We start from the raw sequence: 21,824 nt of genomic DNA, 5'->3' as shown, positions 1-21,824 counted from the left end.
TTTTGTTCTCTATAGATGGGGAACTGAACACATTTTAATTGGATAACAAAATAACAACATTCACCAACAATTATGGTTTTCTTTACATCTGAGGACACTGGGATAATTTACTTACTAAAGATAAAAGATTTCTGTCATAATCATTTTAAATTTCATATACATAGAATCTACATCTGCCATGTATTGGTCATTTCCCTCCAAAATGATGAAAAAGATCATTTTCAGCCCCTGAGAAAGCAGTTTCTCCTCAGTAGAAGGAAGACACCCTATGAAGAGCACTTGAAAGTGAAGTGTTAGTCATTCAGTCATGTCCGACTCTTTGTGACCCCATGGACTATAGCCCACAGGCTCCTCTGTCCATGGAATTCTCCAGAAAAGAATACTGGAGTGGGTTGCCATTTCCTTCTCCAAGGGATCTTTCTGACCCAGGAATTGAACCTGGGTCTCTGCACTGCAGGCAGACTTTTTACAAACTGAGCCATCAGATGGATGGATCAATTGTTCAACTCTATAGGAAAAGGGACTGATCAGTCCTTAACACTTTGAAACTGCCTTTAAAAGAGGGAGACACATTAGTTGTTTGCACATTCATTGATTTATTCAAAAGGTATTTTGGAGTACTACTTTATCCCAAGCATTATTCTAGGTATGGGGAATCCACTAATGAATAAAGCAGATAAAAAGACTTGCCCTGTGAAGGTTACATTGTAACAGATTATTTAATATATCCTCAGAGTTTGGAAAATTACAAAGACAATTTTAATAAATGAAGTATCTTTTTGATCACAAAAGCAATATATTAATACATTTTTAAGAAATTTTATGCATTTTATAATACTACAAAGAAAAAAATTAAACCTTTTTTTACTATGAGATTAATTACTATTAGATTTCCTCATAGCTCTGAGAATCTTAGTGATAATAATTAGTGTTATCACTTTGCTTCACCAACTTGTCTGTCTCTGTATCTCAGTTTTTACAAAATTGGAACCATCCTCTACTATCCACCCTCCATCTTTCATTTAACATTACTGCATTTTCACAGTAGTCTATTTTGAAGGAACACAAACACCACATTTTACTTAAAATAAGCTATATTTGTTTCCCATATGATTATCAATGCTATGAACATGGTTTTCTATCTATAAATCTCCACTTCATTGATTGCATCCTTAAAGCACAGTTTACAAGTGTAAGTAAATAATCATCCAAAGAAAATATATTTTTTAAAAAAACATGATACCCTTTCACAGATTTCTCTTTAGAATTATTACATGAATTTATATACCTGCCAGTTTTATAATAATATATACAACACACCACACATCTTTGTTATGGACCCATTCACACAAGTATTTATTTCTTTGAGAAATATTTATTATTGTCTATGTAAAGACAGGCATTGGCTTCAGATCTTACAATATATCACTGACCAAAACAGACAAAATTGCCTCCCTTGTGGAGACTGCATTCAATCATGATGACACCATGAACAATAAAATAATAAATATACAAATTATAAGATAAAAAATCTGAAAAAAATGTTGCTAATTCATATATAAAACTATTTCATTGGCATTTCACCAATTAGATTGACTATTTTTATATTTCTTTTTGTACTTCATTTTTCCTCAGGTGTGTGTATATGCCTTCTGCCCATTTCCCTATTGTTGTGATAGTACTTCATTTTAATAATATTGCCTGTGTTAGAAATGGAGGAAGGGCAAATTATTATGTTGGAAAATACAGAAAGGTGGTGGGAATCTGGTCTTAGTGTAATTTTTTGACTACATGGAAATATCTAGAACCAGAAACTTATCATCTACAGCAATTTGTATAAGCACTGTTAAATCAATCATTAGTAAAACTAATACAATGAGACATTTAAGAAACCTAATCAACTAATTTTGATAAAACCTAATCAACTACAATCTGTTTGATAAAACTGAGAAGAATATAGGGAAAGATTTACAAGAGCAGTGAAGGCATAATAATAGCAATCCTATCTCAATAAAGATATGGAGAATCCCCTGGACGGAGAAGCCTGGTGGACTGCCGTCTATGTGGTCGCACAGAGTCAGACATGACTGAAGCGACTTTAGCAGCAGCAGCAGCATCAGAGGCAAAACATAAGGTACTTTATCACCCAGGCTGTATACTGAAACACTCCAGGAGTCAATAGCAGGCAGGAGACAACCTATGAGCAGGCAGGATCGAGAGGTAAGCGCAGGATACATAAATAAGGACAATGCATGGAGGGTAGAAGAATGAAAATAAATCTTAAAACTATTTGAAATTATATGACTATTGTCCTTCCTATGTATTGGCAAGGTACAACTGGAGGGCAAAGCTAAACTCTCAGTAATGGGCCTTGATAGGTCAATGGTTCTCAGCTCGGTACATGTTGAAATCACCATGTAGCTTTTTAAAAAATACCAATATCACCAAGACCTACTCCAGACCAATTAAGTAATAATGCCTGAAAGTGAGGCTCTGACATTGTTATTTATGTTAAAGCTCTCCATGTGAAAAAGAGTAGTGATTGATAATTGTGACTTTTCCTCACAATTCAGTTTCACCACATACTAGCATGTGAATTTAGTCAAGCTACTCACCAAGCTTCCTAAGCTGTATTTTCCCACATGTAAAATACAACCAAAATCACACTGAATTAACTGACTTGAGGATTAAGTGAGTTAATCTCTGTGGAGCATCAATCACATGCTTGGCGTCTAATAAATCCTTAATAAACATTCGCTATTTCTGTGTTTATTTTTATTATTGCTGCAATTAGTGGCACATGTTAATCTCAACTGGTGAGTAAATTCGTAGAGTGATTTCATACTTTACTTATTTATTATAAAATACTTTCTCTTAATCAAAGCCCAGGTTTAATTTCTTCTGGTATGCTGATTACAGAATAGTTTACTATGATCCAACCTGTCAGGATTCAGTCTCATATCTGGTTAACTGCTGGCTATCTCTCTTTGTCCCGGGATCAATAATAAATGGAGTTCTCTTGCTTCACTGACCAGCCAGTTGGGATTAACACAGCCTTGCTGCTTATATTCACAGGACGAAAGAGCAGATGGGTAACTTTCTCTCCGTTTCAGTGACATACCAGTTAGGTATCCCCTGTATCTATCCTGATTGGAAAGTCAATTATCTACTTGGCCCCCTTCCACATGAGTCTCTTGGGTACCAAGGCTCTGTATCTATGCCATTTAACTTCTGTCTGCTTCTCGGTCTTGTTTAATGCTTTCCATTGAGCTAACATTCATGAGAATAATCCACAACAATCTTGAATCTGAAGCTCAAAATTATTCACTCAGGCATTCACTTAAAACATTTGAGTGTTTACTTCATGTCAGGCATTAGTTTAATTTTACCAGACCACAAATATAAGTAGAATACACTCCTTCCCTTGCAAGGACTCAGTCTCAAGAAGGCACAGTATAAATGGAAAGGACAGCTAGAGTCGAAATATGTAGATGATATTAAGGTGAAGAAATACGCAATAAACTATAGGAATGAAGTAGATAAAGTTATCATATTGCATATATTGTGATTTACACTGATAGACATCAGAGATATAGGTAATACATATAAAGCTAAGTGGGAAAAGGGAACTATAAAGAGATCATATTACTATAAATGTACTACAGTTATAAAGTAGTAATGTTCATATATGCAATTAATGAACAGAAGATATAAAAGAAAAACATTTCATTAAATCTAGCAACAATAAAACACACACACCTCGTAGAACACCAATACGAAACTCAGTAAATCTCAAGAAAAACATACTTTATTCAGAGATATAAAACAGGGATTGATTTAATATAGATATCCCACGGACTCAGGAAGTCTATTGACAAAGTTCTTGAGAAGTTTGATTTAAATATTTAATACATTTCAAATAAAAACTTTACTGTGAATTTTGAGGAGCCCTAGTAAATTGTTCTAAAATTAATCTGGAATAAAAAACCAGACAATATTGTTTTGACATTTATAATGTCTCCATTTTACACCTGAAAAGACAAACTCATAGTAATTAATCCAAATACAAGCAACCAGTCTAACTCAGTTCAGCTGAGTCAATCAGTTGTGTCTGTCTCTTTGCATCCCCATGGACTGCAGCACTCCAGGATTCCCTGTCCATCACCAACTCCCGGAGCGTGATCAAACTCACGTCCAGAGAGTCAGTGATGCCATCCAACCATCTCATCCTCTGTTGTCCCCTTTCCTCCTGTCTTCAATCTTTCCCAGCATCAGGGTCTTTTCAAATGCATCAGCTCTTTGCATCAGGTGACAAAAGTATTGGAGTTTCAGCTTCAGCATCAGTCCTTCCAATGAATATTCAGGACTGATTTCCTTTAGGATGGACTAGTTGGATCTCCTTGCTGTCCGAGGAACTCTCAAGAGTCTTCTCCAAAACCACAGTTCAAAAGCATCAATTCTTTGGTGCTCAGTTTTTCTTTATAGTCCAACTCTCACATCCATACATGACAACTGGAAAAATGATAGTCTTGACTAGATGGACCTTTGTTGGCAAAGAAATGTCTCTGCTTTTTAATATGCTGTCTAGGTTGGTTATAACTTTTCTTCCAAGCAGCAAGCATCTTTTAATTTCATGGCTGCAGTCACCATCTGTAGTGATTCTGGAGCCCCCCAAAATAAAGACTGTCACTGTTTCCATTGCTTCCCCGTCTATTTGCCATGAAGTGATGGAACGAGATGCCATGATCTTAGTTTTCTGAATGTTGAGCTTTAAGCCAAATTTTTCACTCTTCTCTTTTACTTTCATCAAGAGGCTCTTTAGTTCTTCTTCACATTCTACCATAAGGGTAGTGTCATCTGCATATCTGAGGTTATTGATGTTTCTACTGACAATCTTAACTCAAGCTTGTGCTTCATCCAGCCAAGCATTTATCATGATGTACTCTGCATGTAAGTTATATAAGCAGTGTGAAAATATACAGCCTTGACGTGCTCCTTTCCCAATTTTGGAACCAGTCTGTTTTCCCATGTCCAGTTCTAACTGTTGCTTCTTGACCTGCATACAGATTTCTCAGGAGGCATGTCAGGTGGTCTGGTATTCCTGTATCTTAAAGAATTCTCCACACTTTGATCCACACAGTCAAAGGCTTTGGCATAGTCAATAAAGCAGAAGTAGATAATTTTCTGGATCTCTCTTGCTTTTTTGATGATCCAATGGACATTGGCAATTTGATACCTAGTTCCTCTGCCTTTTCTAAATCCAGCTTGAACATCTGGAAGTTCATGATTCATGTACCATTGAAGCCGGGCTTGGAGAATTTTGAGCATTACTTTGTGAGCATGTGAGATGAGTGTAATTGTGTGGTAGTTTGAGCATTCTTTGGCATCTGAACTTTTTCAGTCCTGTGGCCACTGCTGAGTTTTTCAAATTTGCTGGCATATTGAGTGCAGCACTTTCACAGCATCATCTTTCAGGATTTGAAATAACTCAACTGGAATTTCATCACCTCCACTAGCTTTGTTCGTAGTGATGCTTCCTAAGGCCCACTTGACTTTACATTCCAGGATGTCTGGCTCAGGTGAGTGATCACACCATCGTGATTATCTGGTTCATGAAGATCTTTTTCGTACAGTTCTTCTGTGTATTCTTGCCACCTCCTCTTAATATCTTCTGCTTCTGTTAGGTCCATACCATTTCTGTCCTTTATTGAGCCCATCTTTGCGTGAAAATTTCTCTTGGTGTCTCTAATTTTCTTGAAAAGGTCTCAGTCTTTCCCATTCTATTGTTTTCCTCTATTTCTTTGCATTGATCACTGAGGAAGGCTTTCTTATCTCTCCTTGCTATTCTTTGGAACTCTGCATTCTAATGGGTATATCTTTCCTTTTCTCCTTTGCCTTTAGCTTCTCTTCTTTTCATAGCCATTTGTAAGGCCTCCTCAGATAACCATTTTGCCTTTTTGCATTTCTTTTTCATGGGAATGATCTTGATCACTGCCTCCTGTACAAGGTCACAAACCTCCATCCATAGTTCATCACGCACTCTATCAGATCTAATCCCTTGAATCTATTTTTCACTTCCACTGTATAATCATAAGGGATTTGATTTAGGTTAGTGGTTTTCCCTACTTTCTTCATTTAAAATCTGAATTTTACCATAAGGAGTTCATGATCTGAGCCACAGTCAGCTTCCAGTCTTGTCTTTGTTGACTATATAGAGCTTCTGCATCTTTGGCTGCAAAGAATATAATCAATCTGATTTCAGTATTGACCATCCTGTGATGTCCCTGTGTAGAGTTTTCTCTTGTGTTGTTGGAAGAGGGTGTTTTCTATGACCAGTGTGTTCTTTTGGCAAAACTCTATTAGTTAGCCTTTGCCCTGCTTCATTCTGCACTCAAAGGCTAAATTTGCCCATTACTCCAAGTATTTCTTGACTCCTTACTTTTTCATTCCAGTCCCCTATAATTAAAAGGATATCTTTTTGGGGTGTTAGTTCTAGAAGGTCTTGTAGGTCTTCATAGAACTGTTCAACTGCAGCTTCTTCAGCATTACTGGTCGAGGCATAGACTGGGATTACTGTGATACTGAATGGTTAGCCTTGGACACGAACAGAGATCATTCTGCCATTTTTGAGATTGCATCCAAGTACTGCATTTTGGAATCTTTTGTTGACTGTGATGGCTACTCCATTTCATTCTTGCCCACAGTAGTAGATATAATGGTCTACGTCTAAATGTCTCCAAATCTAACAAGTTTTCAACTATTACAAAATGATGACTAAGTAAGAATGGAATATTTCTTTAATCTTTCAATTATCAAATTGAATAAAGATATGTTTTTTAATGTAATAATGCAAACGGTTGGATAAGATATGGAAAACATTTCTTCACTTGGGATGACTATAAACTGACTCGACATTTTCAAAGAAATATCAACTAAAATAAAAACTGACTTGGCAATTCCACAGCTAGGAATTTGTCTTACAGATAATCTCGCAATGTTTCACCAAATTATATACACAAGCTTTCTTTTTCATTTGTGTTTTTTTTGTTTTTGTGGTTTGCTTTTATTTTCTAATATGCTGCATTTCTTACAATTTTAGATATTAAGGACAACTTAATTGTGCATCAATACCTTGATTCATTGTAACAATTATGGTACTATTCTGCTATGTCATCTTTAAATAGACTGAAGTACATCCAGTACTGTTATAACCCTAGGGCCCAGTTGGTAAAATACTGAAAAACATTTGTACTACTTGGAAAATAGCCGCTATCCAAAGCATATACTCTATATTCCTCTTACAACCACACTTTATCTCCTTCTTTGGGTACATCCCCTGACCCAATTTATTTATAATATTGCCCTAATTATGGAGATTTTTGCCATACCTGGGGCTCCAGGACCATTCTCTCATCCAACATCTAGCATCTATTCTGATTGGTCAGATCTCATGCTCTAATGTTGACTTGTCAAACACTTTGAATATCACTCTAAATGTATATGTATTTATGTAAAATTAACTCTATATTACTAACTTAAAAATGTGTAGAATGGCATATTAAAATCATTTCATTTTTATAAAATAAACAAAGGGTCTACACAAGTAAGGGCTAATGTATTATGATACATTTTTTAGAGAGAGAGAGCAAGAATCTTAACAGTGGTCATGAGGAGGTGATCAAGATGAAAGAGCAGGAAAATGTGGAGCCCACCAACCCCCATGCATGCATGCATGTTAAGTCGCTTCAGTTGTGTCCGACTCCATGCAATCCTATGGACAGCAGCCCACCAGGCTCCTCCGTCCATGGGATTGTCTAGGCAAGAATATCAGAGTGGGTTGCCATTTCCTTCTCCAATGCATGAAAGTGAAAAGTGAAAGTGAAGTCGCTCAGTCGTGTCCGAATCTTAGCAACCCCATGTACTGCAGCCCACCAGGCTCCTCTGTCCATGGGATTTTCCAGGCAAGAGTATTGCAGTGGCTTGCCACTGTCTTCAACCCACATGAACACATCCAAAATTCAACAACATGGGAATTCTTACTGAAAACAGAGACTAGAAGAAGACCCACAAGTAGGCAGGCAGAAAGGGAAGAAAAGCAATTAGACTGGCACTGAGCCCCTAGGAGGGGACACAGAAGAGGAGTGGGACTACACGGGCTGGACAACCCTTCTTAGGGGGTGTGCAGTTGAATCCCCATCTTGGGTGTACGACACCAAGATACACTTAGCTGGTTTGAAAACCAGTGGGACTGACAATGGAGCTGTAAGAAAGTTAGACTCTGCTTGTGAAGAGTGCACACATGCTTGTTCAGTTTCAAAACAAGGCAAAGGAAGCAGACTGAAACTGCCCAGTGATCAGTTTCCCCACAACTGTCCCAGCATGCTTGGTGGGAATCTAAATTTCCATAGTCACTATGGAAAACATTTTGGGGAGGTTCCTTGAAAAATTGAAAATAGAACAACCATATGATCTAGAATTTCTACTATGGGGTATATACTTGATGAAAACAAAAATATTTTTAAAAGATACCTGCACGCCCATGTTTATAATAGCATTATTTACAATAGTCAAGATATGAAAACAACTTAACTGCCCAGCAACAGATGAGTGAATAAAAAATATGTAATAGGCTTCCCTGGTGGCTCAAATGGTAAAGAATCTATCTGCAATGCAAGAAACCTGGGTTCAATCCCTGGTTTGGGAAGATCCCCTGAAGAATTGAATGCAATCCTACTGCTAATATTTTTAACTGGAGAGTTTCATGGACTGAGGAACCTGGCGGGCAACAGTCCATGGGATCACAAAAAGTTAATCATAAACAACTGAGTGATTAACAACGGAATATTGCTTGGTCATAAAGAAGAATGAAGTATTTCCATAAAAATGAATGACATATTTGAAACAACATAGACGAACCCAGATGTTGTTATGCTTAGTGAAATAAGTCAGATAGGTAAAGAAATATACTCTATTATCATTTATATGTGGAATCTAAAAAATAGATGAATAAGGTAAAACAGAAACAGATGCACATATACAGAACAAACTAGTGGTTACCAGTGGGGAGAGGAAAAGGTAGAAGGGAAAGAAAAGGGTTGAAGATTAAGAGACATAAACAACAGTATAAAATAAATAAGCTATAAAGATATATTATACAGTATAGGGAATATAGCCAATATTTTATAACTCTAAATGGAGTATAATATATAAAAATATTTAATCACTGCTATGTACCTGAAACCAATATAATATTGCAAATGAACTAGATTTCAATAAAAATATTAAAAAATTTAAAAGGGGCTGGTAGCTGTGAACGTTTACAGCAGCACTATTTATAAGTTGTGGAAGCTAAGTTATGGTTGTTGTTGTTGTTGTTCAGTCACTAAATTGTTTGTCTCTTTGAGACACTGTGAACTGTAGCCCACCAGGCTCCTCTGTCCATGGGATTTCCCAGGCAAGAACACTGGAGTGAGTTGACATTTCCTTGCTAAGACATGGGAGCAACCTAAATTTCCATCAACGGGCAAATGTATAAAGAAAATGTGGTATATACATACATGCAATGGAATATTACTCAGTCATAAAAAAGAATGAAATAATGCCATTTGTAGCAATAAGGATAAATCTAGAGATCATCATACTAAGTGACCTAAGTCAGAAGCAAGTGAGACAAATATCAGATGATGACATTTATACATGGAATCTTAAAAAAATAATACAAATGAATTTATTTACAAAATAGAAATAAACTCACAGACACAGAAAAGAAACTTAAAATTACCAAAGGGTAAAGCAGAAAGAGGAATAAATTGGGAATTTTGGATTAACAGATTTATACTTCTATGTATAAAATAGATTTGCAACAGAGACCTACTGTATAGTATAGGGAACTATATTCAATATCTTGTAATAACCTATAATGGAAAAAAGTGTTAAAAAGAACATATCGGAATCAGTTTGCTGTATACCTGAAACACTTGTATATACTATACTTCAATTTAGAAAAGGAAAAAATTATATTAAAAACATTGAAAAAATTAAAAATAAAATAAGAAGAAGCAGGCAGGAGGCTCAGGATCAGCAAATGAGATGGGATGATGGAAACATAGTCTACAGTGATGTCCTTTGAAGTTGAAGGAAGGGATCATGTTCCAAGCAATCTAAGTAGCCTCTGTTTGCAGCTAGAAAAGTCTAGGAAAGGATTCTCCCTTAAAGGCCTCCAGAAGAAAGCCAGCCCTGACACCTTGATTTCAGATTTCTGCCTTCCAGAAGTGTGACTTAATAAATAAGTGTTGTTTTAGCCAAAAAAACAAAGAAAAGAAAAAAAGAAAAAAAAAATAGTTGTCATCAATGGATGTAGTAAATTAGAAAAGACCTTGATTCTGGGAAAGATTGAGGGCAGGAAGAGAAGAGGATGACAGAGGATGCAATGGCTGGTTGGCATCACTAACTCAATGGACATGAGTTTGAACAAACTTCAGAGATGGTAAAGGACAGGGAAGCCTGGCATGCTACAGTCCACATGGTTGCAAAGAACAACAATAACAACAAATAGAGATCAGAGCAAATGGAAAAGAATTAATTACTTTTAATATTATACCTTTCTTTACTGTTTGAATATTTTATCACATTAATAGTATTTTCTTAATTTTTCAAATAAAGTAATGTATATAAAGAATCTAGTCTACACATATTAAATGCCCTCAAACTTGTGACTAGTATTTTCAAACCATGGCTCAACTGGATATAATATAGTTAAAACCTTAGATTTTAAAAGACTGTTCAAATAAAACAAGTCTGGTTAATATAGCAGAGACTATTAAGTGTTGGGAGCCAGCATGAGGAACTCCGCCCATGGCAAAGGTCATGAGGAAGGAAGCTTGGCATACGCAAAGGCGTGATCAAGCCTCAGGAAACCCCCTGTTCCCGAGCATCTACCCCCAAAATCAGAGTACTTTACGGGGAGCTCTCCCCCATAACCATTTCTCTCGGAGAAGGAGTTAACTTGCAGCTCCAAGTTAATAAAAATTCCTGGGCGTGACAAGAGTGTTTCAACTTACGAACTCAAGTTTCTCTGGCCTGCCTGATCAGGCTCATCTGGCCGCATGTGATTGTTTACAGCCTCCCAACTGTGAGAAGCATGGGATGTTTTAAAACTTTCTAAATACAGACTCTTTTGAAAAGTTAAAAGATCATTAATATAGTATTAGTGGCTTGATTAGGAATTATATTGGTGAAGGGTTTTTTCATTTGTCGTGCCAATAATTACTGCTAACTCCCTGCTCTAGGTGTGACAAGGATGTCTCAGGTCAAACCTCTCTGCTGACAGACTAGCTTGTGTGACAACCTCTCAATCATAAACAGCACAGAGAGTTTGGAGTATTAGCGTAGGGTTTTTTTCATTGATGAGTCAATGATTGCCATCAGGCCTCCATATCCTTAGGCACCTGGGAATATCTTAATCAATGTATTTGGAATATAGAAAAGGAAATATAGTAGTTTTTTGATGTTAGCAATACTAGACTTTTGAGTTAATGAATCTTCTCTTTTGTTATAGATCACTGTACTTTGTTATAAATCACTATAAATCACTATGCTATGTAAAAATGTAACTTTATCACTATCTTAAGACAAAATAGATCTTAAGGGGAACATTGGTGAAGGGTTTACATTTGTTGAGCCAATATTTGCTGCTAAATCTCCATATTCCTGCCCTTATAATGAATATAACTAACGTATAGGAGAAATAAGTATTAACCTTTAAGATTAATCATGTTAAACCTTAGGTTAAGTAAATTCCTTTCTTGATTGTAACTCACTACACCCTCACCCTATAGGAATGCAACTTTATTTGGAGGGTGGCGCCTGATTTAAGAAAAAAATCACCCCTGGAAAAATAAGTTTTCTGGTTAGCTGACCGCTATCAGAAAGGGACATAAAATGTTAGCAGACCTCATGGCCAGAAGATGATGAAACTCATAAGACTTTTGTACAATTTTATATGAAGCACCTGACTGTGACAAGGGTCAGGTCTGCTGACCCCCGCATGACTCTGTATTCATCCCTATGTATAACAAAAAGGTATATAAACAAACCTGAAAAATAAAGAAATCGGATCAGTTTCTGGAAAGACTGATTCCCCCGTGTCATTTCTTTCTTGCTCCCCACTTTCCTGGCTGAATTCCCATCTGAAATGTGGGTACTCACCAAGCCTGCTAATTCTGCCTGGGCTTCTGAGATTGAACCGGGGAGGCCTCAGTGCCTCCTCTCCTTTGGGAGAATGGAAAGACACCTGTGGCCTACGTAGGTGGTGATTGATATTCCATGTAAACCAGTCATTCAGCCTCTTTTCTCCACTAATTCTCCTACTACACTATCTGTTTCTAATCTCCCTCTATATCTGTAATTAAGCAAGTTTTTTCCAGGACGCCGATTCCGTCCCCACCTTCGAATTACCCTGGATCCACCGGGGCTGGACCCCGGCAATTAAGAGTTCTTTTACATTTCCCTACCTCCCTTACCATTAAACTGAGTTAAAGTTACAGGGTTCTGAAAAACAGGATGTGAGTAGAAATAATGTAAGTTGTTTCTAGTCCTAGCTTTTAAACATCCCAACATAGTTCCAGATTTTGTAGTCACCAGATGGATGCCAATATACATGAGTCACTGAATGGAAGAGAGCTACACAGAGGAGTGACACTACCCACAGTTAGTATGAACCTTAGTTGTAAAAAGCACTTTGGGTTTGGGGTCTTACCTCTTGTAGTAGCTAATGTTGCTTACACTGACTAGCACAGATGAAAATTATGAGGCTTAATTATGTGCCTACAACTGCAGGCACATAATTAAGGTGGTAAAGCATCGCCTGCAATACAGGAGATGGGGTAGGTTCGATACCTGGGTAGGGAAGATCCTTTGGAGAGGGAAATGGCAACCCATTCCAGTACTCTTGCCTGGAGAATTCCATGAACAGAGGAGCCTGGCGGGCTATATATAGTCCATGGGGTCGCAGAGAGTCAGACACGACTGAGCAACTAACATACACAATTATTTGCCACTTGTATTAACTTTAAAAATTACAAGGTTAAAGGATGAATGTTTTCAAGTAGACATGGCATTAAATGAACACTGCTGTAAAAAAAATTTTAAGGTGATTTTTCTCTTCCTCTCCTAAATTCTTATGTTGAGAAGAATTTATCAGAAAAATGGAAATTTTGTACAGGCTTCTGTGTCCTCATTATTTCACTCATCACTCAAGTGGTCCATTGCCTGCTGACAAACTTCACACATCAACTACTTAGGAATGACTGACAACTGACATTATCTGAAAGACTTGATTGAGCTAATTGACATTCACAGTCTGAGCATAAAAATGAGAGTGAGTGAGGGAAAGTCTTCCTCTTTACTTATGTGTTCTTGCTTGACCTTCATCTTTGTTTGCATTGTGTGGCTTTAGATTATACAGAAGATTATACTTGCAAAATGTTTTCACAAGTATTTAGGCATGTTTAGGAATACTCCTAAAACTAATAATTCTTTACAGTTTCTTCTGTATATTATATCAAGCAAATAGTTCTTCTGTATTTAAAAGCTATGCCTGAGTCATTCTTTACTTTGACCACCATCAAATTCAGTTCAGTTCAGTTCAGTTGCTCAGTCGTGTCTGACTCTGTGACCCCATGAATCGCAGCACGCCAGGCCTCCCTGTCCATCACCAACGCAAGGAGTTCATTCAGACTCACGTCCATCAAGTCGGTGATGCCATCCAGCCATCTCATCCTCGGTCGTCCCCTTCTCCTCCTGCCCCCAATCCCTCCCAGCATCACAGTCTTTTCCAATGAGTCAACTCTTTGCATGAGGTGGCCAAAGTACTGGAGTTTCAGCTTTAGCATCATTCCTTCCAAAGAACACCCAGGGTTGATCTCCTTCAGAATGGACTGGTTGGATCTCCTTGCAGTCCAAGGGACTCTCAAGGTCTTCTCCAACACCACAGTTCAAAAGCATCAATTCTTCAGCACTCAGTTTTCTTCATAATCTAACTCTCACATCCATACATGACTACTGGAAAAAACATAGCCTTGTCTAGACGGACCTTTGTTGGCAAAGTAATGTCTCTGCTTTTCAATATGCTACCTAGGTTGGTCATAACTTTCCTTCCCAGGACTAAGCGTCTTTTAATTTCATGGCTGCAGTCACCATCTGCAGTGATTTGGGAGCCCCCAAAAATAAAGTTTGACACTGTTTCCACTGTTTCCCCATCTATTTCCCCTGACAGAATGTGGTCCACTGGAGAAGGAAATGGCAAACCACTTCAGTATTCTTGCCTTGAGAACCCCATGAACAGTGTGAAAGGCAAAATGATAGGATACTGAAAGAGGAACTCCCCAGGTCAGTAGGTGCCCAAAATACTACTGGAGATCAGTGGAGAAATACCTCCAGAAAGAACGAAGGGATGGAGCCAAAGCAAAAACAACACCCAGCTGTGGCTGTGACTGGTGATAGAAGCAAGGTCCGATGCGGTAAAGAGCAATATTGCATAGGAACCTGGAATGTTATGCCCATGAATCAAGGCAAATTGGAAGTGGTCAAACAGGAGATGGCAAGAGTGAATGTCGACATTCTAGGAATCAGCGAACTAAAATGGACTGGAATGGGTGAATTTAACTCAGATGACCATTATATCTACTACTGCGGGCAGGAAGCCCTTAAAAGAAATGGAGTAGCCATGGTGGTCAACAAAAGAGTCCGAAATGCAGTACTTGGATGCAATCTCAAAAATGACAGAATGATCTCTGTTCATTTCCAAGGCAAACCATTCAATATCATGGTAATCCAAGTCTATGCCCCAACCAGTAATGCTGAAGAAGCTGAAGTTGAATGGTTCTATGAAGACCTACAAGACCTTTTAGAACTAACACCCAAAAAGATATCCTTTTCTTTTTTTTTTTTTTGTCTTTTATTTTTACTTTATTTTACTTTACAATACTGTATGGTTTTGCCATACATTGACATGAATCTCCATGGGTGTACATGCGTTCCCAAACATGAACCCCCCTCCCACCTCCCTCCCCATAACATCTCTCTGGGTCATCACCGTGCACCAGCCCCAAGCATGCTGTATCCTGCGTCGGACATAGACTGGTGATTTGATTCTTACATGATAGTATACATGTTACAATGCCATTCTCCCAAATCATCCCACCCTCTCCCTCTCCCTCTCCCTCTGAGTCCAAAAGTCCATTATACACATCTGTGTCTTTTTTGCTGTCCTGCATACAGGGTCGTCATTGCCATCTTTCTAAATTCCATATATATGTGTTAGTATACTGTATTGGTGTTTTTCTTTCTGGCTTACTTCACTCTGTATAATCGGCTCCAGTATAGGGGACTAAAATGCAAAAGTAGGAAGTCAAGAAACACCTGGAGCAACAGGTAAATTTGGCCTTTGAGTATAGAATGAAGCAGAGCAAAGGCTAATAGAGTTTTGCCAAGAGAATGCACTGGTCACAGCAAAAACGCTCTTCCAACAACACAAGAGAAGACTCTACACATGGACATCACCAGATGGTCAACACCGAAATCAGACTGATTATATTCATTGCAGCCAAAGATGGAGAAGCTCTATACAGTCAGCAAAACAAGACTTAGAGCTGACTTTGGCTCAGATCATGAACTCCTTATTGCCAAATTCAGACTCAAACTGAAGAAAGTAGGGAAAACCATTAACCATACAGGTATGACCTAAATCAAATCCCTTATGACTACAAAGTGGAAGTGAGAAATAGATTTAAGGGACTAGATCTGATAGATAGAGTGCCTGATGAACTATGGAATGAGGTTCGTGACATTGTACAGGAGACAGGGATCAAGACCATCCCCATGGAAAAGAAATGCAAAAAAGCAAAATGGCTATCTGGGGAGGCCTTGCAAATAGCTGTGAAAAGAAGAGAAGTGAAAAGCAAAGGAGAAAAGGAAAGAAATAAGCATCTGAATGCAGAGTTCCAAAGAATAGCAAGAAGAGATTAGAAAGCCTTCTTCAGCAATCAATGCAAAGAAATAGAGGCAAACAACAGAATGGGAAAGACTAGAGAGCTCTTCAAAAAAATTAGAGATATCAAGGGAACATTTCATTCAAAGATGGGCTCAATAAAGGAGAGAAATGGTATGGACTTAACAGAAGCAGAAGATACTAAGAAGAGGTGGCAAGAATACACAGAAGAACTGTACAAAAAAGAGCTTCACGACCCAGATAATCATGATGGTGTGATCACTAACCTAGAGCCAGACATCCTGGAATGTGAAGTCAAATGGGTCTTAGAAAGCATCACTATGAACAAAGCTACTGGAGGTGATGAAATTCCAGTTGAGATATTTCACATCCTGAAAGATGATGCTGTGAAAGTGCTGCACTCAATATGCCAGCAAATTTGGAAACCTCAGCAGTGGCCACAGGACTGGAAAAGGTCAGTTTTCATTTCAATCCCAAAGAAAGGCAATGCCAAAGAATGCTGAAACTATTGCACAATTGCACTCATCTCACATGCTAGTAAAGTAATGCTCAAAATTCTCCAAGCCAGGCTTCAGCAATACGTGAACTGTGAACTTCCAGATGTTTTAGTTTTAGAAAAGGCAGAGGAACCCGAGATCAAATTGCCAACATCTGCTGGATCATAGAAAAAGCAAGAGAGTTCCAGAAAAACATCTATTTCTGCTCTTTATTGACTATGCCAAAGCCTTTGACTGTGTGCATCACAATAAACTGTGGAAAATTCTGAAAGAGATGAGAATACTAGACCGCCTGACTTGCCTCTTGAGAAACCTATATGCAGGTCAGGAAGCAACAGGTAGAACTGGACATGGAACTACAGACTGGTTCCAAATAGGAAAAGGAGTATGTCAAGGCTGTATATTGTCACCTTGCTTATTTAATTTATATGCAGAGTACATCATGAGAAATGCTGGACTGGAAGAAGCACAAGCTGGAATCAAGATTGCCAGGAGAAATATCAATAACCTCAGATATGCAGATGACACCACCCTTATGGCAGAAAGTGAAGAGGAGCTAAAAAGCCTCTTGATGAAAGTGAAAGAGGAGAGTGAAAAAGTTGGCTTAAAGCTCAACATTCAGAAAATGAAGATCATGGCATCTGGTCCCATCACATCAAATTAGGCTAAAGTAAAAAGACTAACAAAAATAAAACATACAACCAGTAAATTATCACTTGAGAACTCCTCTAGTTTGCCACATTCTTCAAGTATATTTCTAGATTAACCTACTTATTTGTGCCAAATCCTCACAATAGCTCTGCATGTTGGGTATCATATCTCTTTGACTTAGACAAAAATAGAGCTCAGGTAGGAGCTTGTCAGTGGAGTGTTCAGCTAATTGCTCAGTGATAGTGCCAAGAGTCAGATTCTATCTTTCTGGCCCTAGGGTCTCAGTTATTTCTTCTTTGCCCTGTAATTCCAGTATCTATGCCAGTATTCTTGTGTCTCCAACTCGACTCTGTTAACTAAGATCTATTGATGAAATAAGACTTAACCTTTCTTCTAGCTTAAGAACCATTTGGCTTAAATATAAACCACAAACAAACAGCTCCTGAAATTGCTGGGGAGAATGCCATATCTACGTGGAATTTTCAAGAAATCATCTTGAGACTGTCTTGGGGGTTAGGAGGAGATGGATAAAGATGAACATGATGAGACTGTATATCACTTTGATTACAACAAGGACATATAAGGATTGTTTATCATCCTCACTTTATGATGAGTAAAATCAGTCTAAAATAATCTAACCCCTTTCCCAATGTCATGGATTCTTTAGGTTAAGAACCTCAAATTGAAATCCAAGTTTGTTTGACTCCAAAATCCTTTTTATTTTACCATATTTTTTCAATTCTTTAATCAAAGCCTGTTGATTTAAACCTTTTTTCTTTTTTTAAATGAGCTTCCTATACAAAAAAGACTAAAGATAATGAAACTTTTTTTCTTTTTTCCCTCAGTGGCTTGGTAAAAATTATGAGTACTACAGTTGAATAGTACAACTTTGTTCACTCTTTAGTTTTTTGGTCTCCTTCTAATTATAATAATTACAGCACTTTCTGTTCTTTATTCAGCCCCTCTTTGTGCAGTTCCTAATCTGTTATAAGCCACAAAATACCTCAACCAGATCACTTAAGCATATTTTCTTAGCTATGCCAATAAGGTTCTGTATGAATAACTTCTCCCCAGTAGCACAATAGTTTTTAATGTAGATCTCTGGTGGGATCTCTCTGATGGTTTTGTTGAGGGATAAGTCTACATTTTTGATGATTTAGACTCCAGAATATTCAATATAGATTAATGAATAAACTTGTGAAAACTAGTTTAACTATTTGGGAACAAAAGGGAGAAAATTGTATCTTATCCAGGTCCCAAATTAATTTCAAATGGATTAAAGATCAATGTTAAAATAAAAAGAAATCATGAAAGAACCGGAAATAACATGTAAGTAAATATATTATTTGGAGTACAGAAGCTCTATCCAAACATAATATTGAGGAAGAAATTGTGAAGTAAAAATGGTTTTAATGATTACACAGTTTTTAAAATTTCTAATATTAAAAAAAGGCAAAGGAAAGACTGCAAGGAAAATGTTGGTATTTAAAAGTAATAATATAAAGTACAGAAGGATATTTTAAATCATAAAAACTAACTCTTGAGGGAAAAAAAGAAAAAAGTCTATAGATACACAAATCACCCATGAAGTAGTCAGTAAACATATCGAAATGGTCAGTCTCACTAATTATTTAATAGACACATAACAACAAACGGGTGTTATTCATTTGCAAACTGGTAAACTATACTTTTAAATGGGAAATTGGTGAGGTACTCTCACACACAGCAAGTAGAAATATAAATTTACATAATTTTTAGCAGGAAATTTGATGATATGTATCAAATTTATTAAGAAATGATCAAACAACTTTTATCAATAAGTCTATTTCTAAAAATGTATTCTAGGAAAATATTCACATCAACATGCTAAGATGTATATATAAAAACATCCATGGACCATTATCTATTATAATGAAATACTAAAAACACCTAAATTTGTTTAAAAAAGGGATTAGTTAATTGAAGAATACCATGCATCTAGGTAATGGGACAATATTTAGCTATGCAGTTCAGTTCAGTTCAGTTCAGTCACTCAGTTGGGTCCGACTCTTTGAGACCCTGTGAATCGCAGGACGCCAGGCCTCTCTGTCCATCACCAACTCCCGGAGTTTACTCAGACTCACGTCCATCAAGTCAGTGATACCATCCAGCCATCTCATTCACTGTCGTCCCCTTCTCCTCCTGCCCCCAATCCCTCCCAGCATCAGAGTCTTTTCCAATGAGTCAACTCTTCGCATGAGGTAGCCAAAGTACTGGAGTCTCAGTTTTAGCATCAGTCCTTCCAATGAACACCCAGGACTGGTCTCCTTTACGATGGACTGGTTGGATCTCTTTGCAGTCCAAGGGACCCTCGAGAGTCTTCTCCAACACCACAGTTCAAAAGCATCAATTCTTCGGTGCTCAGCTTTCTTCACAGTCCAACTCTCACATCCATACATGACTACTGGAAAAACCATAGCCTTGACTAGATGGACCTTTGTTGGCAAAGTAATGTCTCTGCTTTTGAATATGCCATCTAGGTTCGTCATAACTTTCCTTCCCAGGAGTAAGTGTCTCTTAATTTCATGGCTGCAATCACCATCTGCAGTGATTTTGGAGCCCAAAAAATAAAGTCTGACACTGTTCCCACTGTTTCCCCTTCTATTTCCCAGGAAGTGATGGGACAATTTGCCAGGATCTTCGTTTTCTGAATGTTGAGCTTTAAGCCAACTTTTGCACTCTCCACTTTCACTTTCATCAAGAGGCTTTTTAGCTCCTCTTCACTTTCTGCCATAAGGGTGGTGTCATCTGCATATCTGAGGTTATTGATATTTCTCCCGGCAATCTTGATTCCAGCTTGTGCCTCTTCCAGCCAGCATTTCTCATGATGTACTCTGCATATAAATTAAATAAGCAGGGTGACAATATACAGCCTTTTCCTGTTTGGAACCAGTCTGTTGTTCAATGTCCAGTTCTAACTGTTGCTTCCTGACCTGCATGTAGATTCCTCAAGAGGCAAATCAGGCGGTCTGGTATTCCCATCTCTTTCAGAGTTTTCCACAGTTTATTGTGATGCACACAGTCAAAGGCTTTGGCATAGTCAATAAAGCAGAAATAGATGTTTTTCTGGAACTCTCTTGCTTTTTTGATGATCCAGCAGATGTTGGCAATTTGATCTCTGGTTCCTCTGCCTTTTCTAAAACCAGCTTGAACATCTGGAAGTTCACGTAAATAATTATATTCACAAAGAATATTTATGGAATACAAAGTATCCACATAATATGGAGGACATATGTATGATATACCTACATATGCATATGTGTGAGAAAATAAAAGAAAATGTGTCAAAATATTAATGGTAACTAACTCTGTGTGCTGCCTATTTTGTCTTCATTTCGTATTTTCAAATTTTCTATAAGGAACTGAGGTTACTTTTAACACCTGGAAAAGTACTATATTAAATACATGTATGATATACAAATAATAAAGCATACGATGACACATCTCTGCCCTCTCGAACTTGGGTGTGCCATGTGATTTACCTAACCAATGAAATGTGAGCAAAAGCCACATGGTACTTCTGGGTACCAGCTTGAAATGCCAGCATAAGATCTGCTATTCCTTTGGTCCCTTTCCCCGATACATGAAAGTGATGACAAGAGCTTCTTCACTGGCCCGTATTCCTAAGTGATGATGATTAGTGGAGCCTCTTTGCTGAAGCACAACGGTCATGTCACGTATGTGAGATAACTTGTTTTTGTGTTTTAAGCCACTGAGATATTTGAGTTGGGGTGTGTGTGTGTGTGGGTGGGTGTGTGTGTGTGTGTGTGTGTGTGTGTGTGTGTGCATGCACAAAGACATACAAATTTCAAACCGGTAGACATGACCACACACACTGAGAGGTTTGGAATGTCTCATTGTTTCTACCCATTACCAAGTCAAACTATTATTGTTTTAATCTGCAACTAAAGTAACCATTTCAGTAATACTCTTCATGTACAAAAAATAACACTATGACAGCCTTCCTAAACTTATGTTTTTAAAAGCAGAGAATGAAGTCTACATGCCTCTCTTGCACAGACCATTTCTGAGAAATGGGGATAATGATCCTATTCATATGTGTTCTCTTAGCAAAAATTTCCCTTCTAGGAAAGTCATAAATAACTTTCTGTTTACCATGCACATTTCTGGAGGGCAGCCAGCTGGCACAGGTCCTCTTACTGGCACAAAGAGCACACAGCTGGGTTGCTTATGCTCCTGTTTCATTGGAAGGCATCTTAGTGGCTCCCATAGTTCCCAGGAGTCTAATCAGATGCTAAACAAAATACAAATAGGATTTACAGGTGTCAAAGGGTCACTCACACAATATCTATCTTTCTTTATGTATATCTATATAAATAGAGATGTTTATTTTCTCAATTGTTTTAAATAAGATCAGCTCACTATTGTAAGAAAATGGTTATAATTTCCTTTAAAATCCTATCTGACACAAAATATAAGCAGTTAAATGAAAGATGACAAAAATCAATGAGTTGGATATTTTCCAATAAAGGACATAATCTATTTAGATTTGTACAATAAGGCAATTCTCCACCAGCAGTTTTATTTGAAAATGAATGGAGACTTTCTAAGCTTTTATTAATTCCTCTCACTTAGTCACATGTAAACTGATAGACCTGGACCTTTGA

The sequence above is a fragment of the Capricornis sumatraensis genome, chromosome 3, assembly GCF_032405125.1.
Source record: "Capricornis sumatraensis isolate serow.1 chromosome 3, serow.2, whole genome shotgun sequence".
Taxonomy (NCBI): domain Eukaryota; kingdom Metazoa; phylum Chordata; class Mammalia; order Artiodactyla; family Bovidae; genus Capricornis; species Capricornis sumatraensis.
This window is presented reverse-complemented; position numbering follows the sequence as displayed.